At 42.1% G+C, this 11,902-nt stretch overlaps 2 non-coding genes across 2 annotated transcripts; both read left to right on the top strand.

Moving 5' to 3' along the window:
* The first annotated feature begins 3,946 nt into the window (after positions 1-3,946).
* Positions 3,947-4,066, top strand: LOC140287456 (U5 spliceosomal RNA). Its single transcript, XR_011911621.1, has one exon. It is a non-coding gene; the product is annotated as a U5 spliceosomal RNA (small nuclear RNA).
* A 3,948-nt stretch (positions 4,067-8,014) lies between these two features.
* Positions 8,015-8,134, top strand: LOC140287455 (U5 spliceosomal RNA). Its single transcript, XR_011911620.1, has one exon. It is a non-coding gene; the product is annotated as a U5 spliceosomal RNA (small nuclear RNA).
* The last annotated feature ends 3,768 nt before the right edge of the window (positions 8,135-11,902 follow it).

Below are 11,902 nucleotides of genomic sequence, written 5' to 3'. Positions count from 1 at the left end.
AAGCCCTTTCTGTCTGTGCAAAAGAAATCTTCTTACTGTGCAGAGTGACTTCTCTGAGTAGAGTCGCCTTACTTGTTGCGACTGTGCCGATGTTCGAAGCTGGAGTGCAAAGTTGTTGCTTGAATGGTGCTTGCTGGAGCGTGCGGGAGTGCAAAGTTATACCATTTAAAAGGGCTGAAGAGTGCTCAGTGCAGCGGGTGGGCGACACTTTGGCCACCTTGAAAACCGAGGTTACATCCACTACCAGGGGCAGCCCAAGTTCTGCCGCAAGTGTGGTGAGCATGGACACCTGGTTGAGGCTTGTACCAAGGTGTTATGTGGGAAGAGAAGAGAAATTGGGCAAACTTTTGGAGAGTGTCCAAATGGCAGGAAATGTAATCTCTGTGGAGAATTAAATCACCTCTTCAGAGATTGCCCTAAATCTTTTGCCAACAAATTAAAGACGGTAAAGCCACAGTCAAGCCAACAAAGAGAAGGACCAAAGGTGGCAGTTGGTGAACAAAGTGAAGAGGTTGACCCAATAAATTCAAACTTCCCGCCAAAAGCTTGGATTGGAAGTGAGGAGCAAAAAGGGGAGGGGCCTGTAGAGGCCTCACCACTCAGTGTTGAAGTCTGTGAGAATTCACAGGCAGAGGGTGGAGCTACGCTAAATGAGGAGGAAGAGCAGACAGGTGAGTCTAGTGAAGATACTCACCTCCCCGAAGGTCAACAGCCGAAGAGGACGGCATCTGAGCCTCTGATTCCCCAGTGGTATCAGAGAAGAGGGGAAGGGTTAGGTCCCTTTCAGACAGTTCTTCAGTGGAAGAACCTAGAGTCTTCCCCTCCGACTCACCAAATGAGGTCTCCTTTTTAACTTCAGCTCTGCAATCAACCCCCAGGGACTCAAAGTTAAATGCAACATTGCGTCAGAGGCCAACACCGAGAGTCCGAAAAGGAAATATAGATCACCCTACTCACTTTTCACCTAAAGAAATGAAGGAAGAGCTAGTTTCCCAAGAAATAACCTGTGTGTAATTTGTTTTGATAACTTAGAAAAACGAAAATGACATACCTACTTTCCTTTATGCTTTTAATGGTTCTCACCTTCTCAACACTAAATGTGAGAAGTGTGAAATCAAAGACAAGAGCCCAGAGTATTTTATCCTTCTTAGACTCCATAAAATCAGATGTGTTTTTAATACAAGAATGTGGACTACCTTTTTTAAAAAACCATAGACAATGGGAGGAAATGTGGCCCCATTTATCGATATGGAGTGGCTCAAATCAAAATAAAAATGATGGTGTGGCCATTCTAATTAAAAATCCGCATGTTCTGGTGAAAGGTAGCACAGTGGTGAGAGACGGACGGGCACTTTTAGCACACTTGAATTTTATGGGGCAAGACTTTAACCTCTTAAATATTTATGGTTTCAATGGAAAAAATGAAAGGTATGACCTTTTAGAAGATATACAGCTTTACATGCTAGGGCAAGTACCTTTAGTTGTAGGAGGGGATTTTAACTGTATCTTGAGCAGGAAAGATAGAAAAAGAGCAGGGGTAGATTTTAAAGTGGATAAGACTTCGATTTTATTTCAGGGCATATGCAGGGATTTTAAGCTTACTGACTGTTTTAAAACCATGCATCCCAGAGAGGAGGGCTTCACCTGGTTTAGTCATGATGGCACCAGAGCCTCTCGCATTGATTATTTCTTTACTAGAGATTGCCCACCCACTGATGTTAGATTAACCCCTGTTTTCTTTTCAGACCACCTTATGCTCTCCTGCACCCTTTCACCCCCTTCTGGTGTGACGGTAGGAAGTGGTCTGTGGAAACTCAACTGTTCCCTGTTGGAGGATGAAATCATAGTCAGTCAGTACAGGGAATGTTATAAAGAGTGGCAGACCCTTCAAGACCTCTACGAAACACATGCACAATGGTGGGAAATGGTGAAGGAAACGACCCAGACTTTTTTTAAACAGCAAGGTAAACGTAAAAAAAGGAAAGAGAATAGATGTATGATGGGACTACATAAACGCTTACAGCGCTACTTTAAACTAAATCAGTGTGGCATAGACTTTAAAGAAGAAATCAAAGATGTCAAAAAGGAAATGTCAGTTTTAGCAGAAATAAAGAGTAAAGGAATTTTTGTAAGAAGCAGGGAGCAGGAAATTGAGGAAGGTGAAAAAGAAAGAAAGTTATAAATAAAAAGGAGTGTATTCAAAATCTAAAAAGAGAAGATGGGTTTTTAACAAAATCCACACAAGAGATGATTGAAACTGTACATACCTTTTATAGTAACATGTACAAAGAGAAACCAGTGCACTTGGAAACATCGGCAGAAATCTTAAAATTCGTTGACAAAACCGTAAAAGAGAATGCACACTTGAAACAGAATTTTACTGCTTTAGAGTAAAAAAAATGCCTAACAGGTTTTAAGAGAAGTCGAGCTCCGGGTTTAGACGGGCTTCCTGCAGAATTCTATCTGACCTATTGGGACCTTTTATCATCAGACATTTTAGATGTTTTTAAAGATTTTGAAAAACTCGACCGACTGCCTGATAGTTTTAGAGTGGGACACAAAACCGCTCTCTCTCTTTTTTTTTTTTATCGTGTGCCAGGGCGTTGTCTCACGTATTAGATTATGCTTAAGATACGAATGGGTTTATCAGTCACATCAGAATCCATACATACTGATCCTCCCGTAATAAAATGGTCGGATCTTATCAAACACACTTTGTTTCTTGTGACAATCAAGTCAGCGAAACAGCGTATACACGTCAAGACACTGAATCAAGTTTGCCACAAGAACTCATAAGTTTGGCAGTATTGCTCTGCCGTCAGCAATCATACACCCATTTTATTTTCGTGAGACATGTGCAAGCACCTGTTCATCTACTGTTCTATCACTATGAATTAGTGATCTATTATCAATAAGGATACTTCTACAACTACTATCAAAGTATGTCCGGACTTCTTATGTTGTCAGTTGCTATATATGAATAAGTGGGTAGCTACTGACAAGCATTAAGCATGTCACACAGCCCAAACATATAACATTTCAGGACACACCACACAGTTAACAACCACAGTGAAGCGTGTCAAAGCCCAAACATGTAACATTCAACAGGACACTTACACAACACATTCAAATCAAACAGTCAGACAACATACAAGAACATATACCCCAGCCGGCATTGCTCCCTGCCTATTTTCGTACAGCACACTATGTGTGCGCACACCTTTATTCACAAACTCTTCAACTTATACTCTTTTACCGAAGCTGCTACAGCTCGATTGGCCGAATACCCTTTGATCCTATTTCGGTGAATTTGACATCTGCCTTACATATAACAGATTAGCGGTTTAGCAGTTTTAATTTAGTTTGAGTGAAGGAATTCATTTTATAGCAAAATCCGAAATCGTGAAGAACTCATGAAAGTAAGCTTATTCTCGGATTCCTGAAACTTTAGATTTGCTCTTTCTTTTACTGCAAAGTACAACGTTGTTTTTTTTGTTTAAATCTTTCTAGACATGGTAAATATTAAGGACAAAGCAGTTTTCACATAGTTTGAGTGAAGGAATTAATTTTATAGATAAAATCCCAAGAGTCTGCTGAGAAAAGAGAGTGAATGCGAAGTAGACTTTAACACGGCTATGGGAGCGAGCCGAGTGTGGGCTAACCGGGAGAATTGCTTGAAAGAAACGCGACACCGAATGAGCGATCAGAACAAAGCCTCAATACGGGATTCTCGTGGTGTTTTTGTTGCTGCCTTGTCTTTTGCACAGAGTAAAAGACAAGGCAGCCATCGAATAGGGCCCGATTGTTCCTACTTGGTCAGCCGAGGAGCAAGGGGGGGGGGGGGGGGGGGGGGGGGGGGCAAGCGTCTCCACCAAGCAAAGCTCACCATGGGGAAGGTGGCTATGCCAACTAGCCTGATGCCCTGCTCCCGCAGTGACGGATAATCGTACTCTGGTTTCTCTTCATAACTCTTTCTCATAAGTCTTTCGCCTTTTACTAAAGATTTCTGTGGAGAGCAGCACTAATGAGTTGTTTCTATTTTTGGCAGGCTTTACCTTTGCGGGTGAAGCCCTTTCTGTCTGTGCAAAAGAAATCTTCTTACTGTGCAGAGTGACTTCTCTGAGTAGAGTCGCCTTACTTGTTGCGACTGTGCCGATGTTCGAAGCTGGAGTGCAAAGTTGTTGCTTGAATGGTGCTTGCTGGAGCGTGCGGGAGTGCAAAGTTATACCATTTAAAAGGGCTGAAGAGTGCTCAGTGCAGCGGGTGGGCGACACTTTGGCCACCTTGAAAACCGAGGTTACATCCACTACCAGGGGCAGCCCAAGTTCTGCCGCAAGTGTGGTGAGCATGGACACCTGGTTGAGGCTTGTACCAAGGTGTTATGTGGGAAGAGCAGAGAAATTGGGCAAACTTTTGGAGAGTGTCCAAATGGCAGGAAATGTAATCTCTGTGGAGAATTAAATCACCTCTTCAGAGATTGCCCTAAATCTTTTGCCAACAAATTAAAGACGGTAAAGCCACAGTCAAGCCAACAAAGAGAAGGACCAAAGGTGGCAGTTGGTGAACAAAGTGAAGAGGTTGACCCAATAAATTCAAACTTCCCGCCAAAAGCTTGGATTGGAAGTGAGGAGCAAAAAGGGGAGGGGCCTGTAGAGGCCTCACCACTCAGTGTTGAAGTCTGTGAGAATTCACAGGCAGAGGGTGGAGCTACGCTAAATGAGGAGGAAGAGCAGACAGGTGAGTCTAGTGAAGATACTCACCTCCCCGAAGGTCAACAGCCGAAGAGGACGGCATCTGAGCCTCTGATTCCCCAGTGGTATCAGAGAAGAGGGGAAGGGTTAGGTCCCTTTCAGACAGTTCTTCAGTGGAAGAACCTAGAGTCTTCCCCTCCGACTCACCAAATGAGGTCTCCTTTTTAACTTCAGCTCTGCAATCAACCCCCAGGGACTCAAAGTTAAATGCAACATTGCGTCAGAGGCCAACACCGAGAGTCCGAAAAGGAAATATAGATCACCCTACTCACTTTTCACCTAAAGAAATGAAGGAAGAGCTAGTTTCCCAAGAAATAACCTGTGTGTAATTTGTTTTGATAACTTAGAAAAACGAAAATGACATACCTACTTTCCTTTATGCTTTTAATGGTTCTCACCTTCTCAACACTAAATGTGAGAAGTGTGAAATCAAAGACAAGAGCCCAGAGTATTTTATCCTTCTTAGACTCCATAAAATCAGATGTGTTTTTAATACAAGAATGTGGACTACCTTTTTTAAAAAACCATAGACAATGGGAGGAAATGTGGCCCCATTTATCGATATGGAGTGGCTCAAATCAAAATAAAAATGATGGTGTGGCCATTCTAATTAAAAATCCGCATGTTCTGGTGAAAGGTAGCACAGTGGTGAGAGACGGACGGGCACTTTTAGCACACTTGAATTTTATGGGGCAAGACTTTAACCTCTTAAATATTTATGGTTTCAATGGAAAAAATGAAAGGTATGACCTTATAGAAGATATACAGCTTTACATGCTAGGGCAAGTACCTTTAGTTGTAGGAGGGGATTTTAACTGTATCTTGAGCAGGAAAGATAGAAAAAGAGCAGGGGTAGATTTTAAAGTGGATAAGACTTCGATTTTATTTCAGGGCATATGCAGGGATTTTAAGCTTACTGACTGTTTTAAAACCATGCATCCCAGAGAGGAGGGCTTCACCTGGTTTAGTCATGATGGCACCAGAGCCTCTCGCATTGATTATTTCTTTACTAGAGATTGCCCACCCACTGATGTTAGATTAACCCCTGTTTTCTTTTCAGACCACCTTATGCTCTCCTGCACCCTTTCACCCCCTTCTGGTGTGACGGTAGGAAGTGGTCTGTGGAAACTCAACTGTTCCCTGTTGGAGGATGAAATCATAGTCAGTCAGTACAGGGAATGTTATAAAGAGTGGCAGACCCTTCAAGACCTCTACGAAACACATGCACAATGGTGGGAAATGGTGAAGGAAACGACCCAGACTTTTTTTAAACAGCAAGGTAAACGTAAAAAAAGGAAAGAGAATAGATATATGATGGGACTACATAAACGCTTACAGCGCTACTTTAAACTAAATCAGTGTGGCATAGACTTTAAAGAAGAAATCAAAGATGTCAAAAAGGAAATGTCAGTTTTAGCAGAAATAAAGAGTAAAGGAATTTTTGTAAGAAGCAGGGAGCAGGAAATTGAGGAAGGTGAAAAAGAAAGAAAGTTATAAATAAAAAGGAGTGTATTCAAAATCTAAAAAGAGAAGATGGGTTTTTAACAAAATCCACACAAGAGATGATTGAAACTGTACATACCTTTTATAGTAACATGTACAAAGAGAAACCAGTGCACTTGGAAACATCGGCAGAAATCTTAAAATTCGTTGACAAAACCGTAAAAGAGAATGCACACTTGAAACAGAATTTTACTGCTTTAGAGTAAAAAAAATGCCTAACAGGTTTTAAGAGAAGTCGAGCTCCGGGTTTAGACGGGCTTCCTGCAGAATTCTATCTGACCTATTGGGACCTTTTATCATCAGACATTTTAGATGTTTTTAAAGATTTTGAAAAACTCGACCGACTGCCTGATAGTTTTAGAGTGGGACACAAAACCGCTCTCTCTCTTTTTTTTTTTTATCGTGTGCCAGGGCGTTGTCTCACGTATTAGATTATGCTTAAGATACGAATGGGTTTATCAGTCACATCAGAATCCATACATACTGATCCTCCCGTAATAAAATGGTCGGATCTTATCAAACACACTTTGTTTCTTGTGACAATCAAGTCAGCGAAACAGCGTATACACGTCAAGACACTGAATCAAGTTTGCCACAAGAACTCATAAGTTTGGCAGTATTGCTCTGCCGTCAGCAATCATACACCCATTTTATTTTCGTGAGACATGTGCAAGCACCTGTTCATCTACTGTTCTATCACTATGAATTAGTGATCTATTATCAATAAGGATACTTCTACAACTACTATCAAAGTATGTCCGGACTTCTTATGTTGTCAGTTGCTATATATGAATAAGTGGGTAGCTACTGACAAGCATTAAGCATGTCACACAGCCCAAACATATAACATTTCAGGACACACCACACAGTTAACAACCACAGTGAAGCGTGTCAAAGCCCAAACATGTAACATTCAACAGGACACTTACACAACACATTCAAATCAAACAGTCAGACAACATACAAGAACATATACCCCAGCCGGCATTGCTCCCTGCCTATTTTCGTACAGCACACTATGTGTGCGCACACCTTTATTCACAAACTCTTCAACTTATACTCTTTTACCGAAGCTGCTACAGCTCGATTGGCCGAATACCCTTTGATCCTATTTCGGTGAATTTGACATCTGCCTTACATATAACAGATTAGCGGTTTAGCAGTTTTAATTTAGTTTGAGTGAAGGAATTCATTTTATAGCAAAATCCGAAATCGTGAAGAACTCATGAAAGTAAGCTTATTCTCGGATTCCTGAAACTTTAGATTTGCTCTTTCTTTTACTGCAAAGTACAACGTTGTTTTTTTTGTTTAAATCTTTCTAGACATGGTAAATATTAAGGACAAAGCAGTTTTCACATAGTTTGAGTGAAGGAATTAATTTTATAGATAAAATCCCAAGAGTCTGCTGAGAAAAGAGAGTGAATGCGAAGTAGACTTTAACACGGCTATGGGAGCGAGCCGAGTGTGGGCTAACCGGGAGAATTGCTTGAAAGAAACGCGACACCGAATGAGCGATCAGAACAAAGCCTCAATACGGGATTTTCGTGGTGTTTTTGTTGCTGCCTTGTCTTTTGCACAGAGTAAAAGACAAGGCAGCCATCGAATAGGGCCCGATTGTTCCTACTTGGTCAGCCGAGGAGCAAGGGGGGGGGGGGGGGGGGGGGGGGGGGGGGCAAGCGTCTCCACCAAGCAAAGCTCACCATGGGGAAGGTGGCTATGCCAACTAGCCTGATGCCCTGCTCCCGCAGTGACGGATAATCGTACTCTGGTTTCTCTTCATAACTCTTTCTCATAAGTCTTTCGCCTTTTACTAAAGATTTCTGTGGAGAGCAGCACTAATGAGTTGTTTCTATTTTTGGCAGGCTTTACCTTTGCGGGTGAAGCCCTTTCTGTCTGTGCAAAAGAAATCTTCTTACTTTGCAGAGTGACTTCTCTGAGTAGAGTCGCCTTACTTGTTGCGACTGTGCCGATGTTTGAAGCTGGAGTGCAAAGTTGTTGCTTGAATGGTGCTTGCTGGAGCGTGCGGGAGTGCAAAGTTATACCATTTAAAAGGGCTGAAGAGTGCTCAGTGCAGCGGGTGGGCGACACTTTGGCCACCTTGAAAACCGAGGTTACATCCACTACCAGGGTCAGCCCAAGTTCTGCCGCAAGTGTGGTGAGCATGGACACCTGGTTGAGGCTTGTACCAAGGTGTTATGTGGGAAGAGCAGAGAAATTGGGCAAACTTTTGGAGAGTGTCCAAATGGCAGGAAATGTAATCTCTGTGGAGAATTAAATCACCTCTTCAGAGATTGCCCTAAATCTTTTGCCAACAAATTAAAGATGGTAAAGCCACAGTCAAGCCAACAAAGAGAAGGACCAAAGGTGGCAGTTGGTGAACAAAGTGAAGAGGTTGACCCAATAAATTCAAACTTCCCGCCAAAAGCTTGGATTGGAAGTGAGGAGCAAAAAGGGGAGGGGCCTGTAGAGGCCTCACCACTCAGTGTTGAAGTCTGTGAGAATTCAAAGGCAGAGGGTGGAGCTACGCTAAATGAGGAGGAAGAGCAGACAGGTGAGTCTAGTGAAGATACTCACCTCCCCGAAGGTCAACAGAAGGTCAATTTGTTGATAGGCATTCATTTATTTCTTCACTTCTGATGAAGTTTCAACAATAAACAACAAACTTTGTATTATGAGAAAGAACCAGAATCATTCTACAGGAATCCGAAAATAAGCTCTATTTTATGAGTTATGCACGAATTCGGATTCTCCTATAAAACGAATTCCTTAACTCAAACCAAGTTAAGACTGCTTTGTCCTTCATATTTATTCATGTCTAATCAAGTTTCAACGATAAACAACGTTGTACTTTGTAGAATGAGAAAGAACTTCTTCAGCAATAAGCATCTCTCGACATATGACGAAGTACAGATTTTGCTATAAAATTAATTCCTTCTATCAGCCTGACTTAAAACTGTTTGTCCTCCTTATTTATCCACTTCAAATCAAGTTTCAACAATTAAAAAAAATTTGTAGTTTGAGAAAGAACAACTTAATCTTCAGCAATCAGTATAAAAAGAGGTGCAAATGCCAACCATACATACCTAAAAGGTGGAGCGGAAGTATTCAGCTGCAAGTAGGTGTGAATGTTCGACCATAATTTGTAAAAAGCGGGTAAGAAAAGGTTCGAATGCCCGACTATATATTAACAAAAGCGGGAGGAGAGGTCTTCGGATGAGAGTGGGTGAGAATTTCCAACCATAATCTATAAAATACGGTGAAAGAAAATATGTGAATGCCTCATAGAACACTAAAAGCGGAAGTGTTCGGCTGCAAGAAGGTGTGAATGTCCGACTATATTTGGTGAAAAGCAGGTGAAGCAAGGTCTGAATGCCCAACCTTACATCATCAAAAGCGAGATCAGAGGTGTTTGGCTGCAAGAAGGCCATAGTTTGCCAAAAGCGGGTAAGGTGCGAATGTCCGACTAAATATCAACAAAATTTGGGGCGGAGGTCTTCGGATGCAAGTGGGTGTGAATGTCCGACTATATTTGGTGAAAAGCAGGTGAAGCAAGGTCTGAATGCCCAACCTTACATCATCAAAAGCGAGATCAGAGGTGTTGGGCTGCAAGAAGGCCATAGTTTGCCAAAAGCGGGTAAGGTGTGAATGACCGACTAAATATCAACAAAAGTGGGGGCGGAGGTCTTCGGATGCAGGTGGGTGTGAATATCCCACCATACAAGTATGGTGGAGAGGAAGCTGTGAATGGCCGACCATAGTAAAAGGCGGGTGAGAGAAGGTGCGAAAGTCAAACCATACATAATCAAAACAGGGAGCGGAGGTGTTCTGCTGTAAGAAGGTGTGAATGTCCAACCATAGTTGGTAAAAAGCGGGTAAGAAAAGGTTAAAATACCCGACTGTACACAATCAATAGCGGGAGCGGAGTTGTTCGGCTACTAAAAGGTGTGAAATTCCGACCATGGTTTGTAAAAGCGGGTAAGAAAAGGTGCGAATGCCCGACAATGTATGATCAAAAGAGGGAGTGGAGGTTTTCGGCTGCAAGAAGGTCTGAATGTCCAACTATAATTTGTAAAAACCGGGGAAGAAAAGGCTCGAAAGCCCGACTATACACCATCAAAAGTGGGAGCGGAGGTGTTCAGCTGCAAGATGGTCTGAATGTCCATCAATAATTGCTAGAAAACATTAAAGAAAATTTTCGAATATCAAACTGCACATGATCATAAGCGGGAGAGGAGGTGTTCAGCTGCAAGAAGGTGTGAATGTCTACCCATAATTACTGAAAAATGGGTAAGAAAAGGTGCGAATGCCTAACCATACATCATCAAAAGAGGGAGCGGAGGTGTTCCGCTGTAAGACGGTGTGAATGTCCGAACATAGATGGTAAAAAGCGGGTAAGAAAAGGTTAAATTACACGACTGTACACAATCAAAAGAGGGAGCGGAGTTGTTCAGCTAAGAGAAGGTGTGAAAGTCCGACCTTGGTTTGTAAAAAGCGGGTAAGAAAAGGTTCGTATGCCCGAATATACACCATCAAAAGCGGAAGCGGAGGTGTTCGGCTGCAAGATATTGTGAACGTCCGACCAAAGTTTGTAAAAAGCAGTTAAGAAAAGGTTCGAATATCTAACTAAACATAATCAAAAGCGGGAGCAGAGCTGTTCGACTGGAAGTAGGTGTGAATGTCAGATCATAATTTGCAAAAAGCTGATGAGAAAGGGTGAGAATGCCCGACTATACACCATCAAATGCGGTAGCGGAGTTGTTCGGCTGTGAGTAGGTGTGAATCTCCAACCATAATTGCTGAAAAATGTGTTAGAAAAGGTAAAAATGCCGGTCCATACATAATCAAAATCGGGAGAGGTGGTGTTCAGCTGCAAGAAGGTCTAAATGTCCATCAATAATTGCTAGAAAACATGAAAGAAAATTTTCGAAAATCAAACCACACATGATCATAAGTGGGAGAGGAGGTGTTCAGCTGCAAGAAGGTGTGAATGTCCACCCATAATACCTGACAAATGGGTAAAAAAAAGGTGCGAATGCCCAACCATACATCATCAAAAGCAGGAGTGCATGTGTGCGGCTACAAGAAGGTGTGAACGTCCGACCAAAGTTTGTAAAAAGCAGTTAAGAAAAGGTTCGAATATCCAACCATACATAATCAAAAGCGGGAGCAGAGCTGTTCGACTGCAAGTAGGTGTGAATGTCAGATCATAATTTGCAAAAAGCTGATGAGAAAGGGTGAGAATGCCCGACTATACACCATCAAATGCGGTAGCGGAGTTGTTCGGCTGTTAGTAGGTGTGAATCTCCAACCATAATTGCTGAAAAATGTGTTAGAAAAGGTAAAAATGCCGGTCCATACATAATCAAAATCGGGAGAGGTGGTGTTCAGCTGCAAGAAGGTCTAAATGTCCATCAATAATTGCTAGAAAACATGAAAGAAAATTTTCGAAAATCAAACCACACAAGATCATAAGTGGGAGAGGAGGTGTTCAGCTGCAAGAAGGTGTGAATGTCCACCCATAATACCTGAAAAATGGGTAAAAAAAAGGTGCGAATGCCCAACCATACATCATCAAAAGCAGGAGTGCATGTGTTCGGCTACAAGAAGGTGTGAACGTCCAACCAAAGTTTGTAAAAAGCAGTTAAGAA

This window comes from Leuresthes tenuis, unplaced genomic scaffold (genome assembly GCF_036924035.1).
Source record: "Leuresthes tenuis unplaced genomic scaffold, fLeuTen1.0.hap1 SCAF_135, whole genome shotgun sequence".
NCBI classification, from domain to species: Eukaryota; Metazoa; Chordata; class Actinopteri; order Atheriniformes; family Atherinopsidae; genus Leuresthes; species Leuresthes tenuis.
The sequence above is the reverse complement of the archived record's forward strand: the minus strand, read 5'-3'. Positions and strand labels throughout refer to the sequence as shown.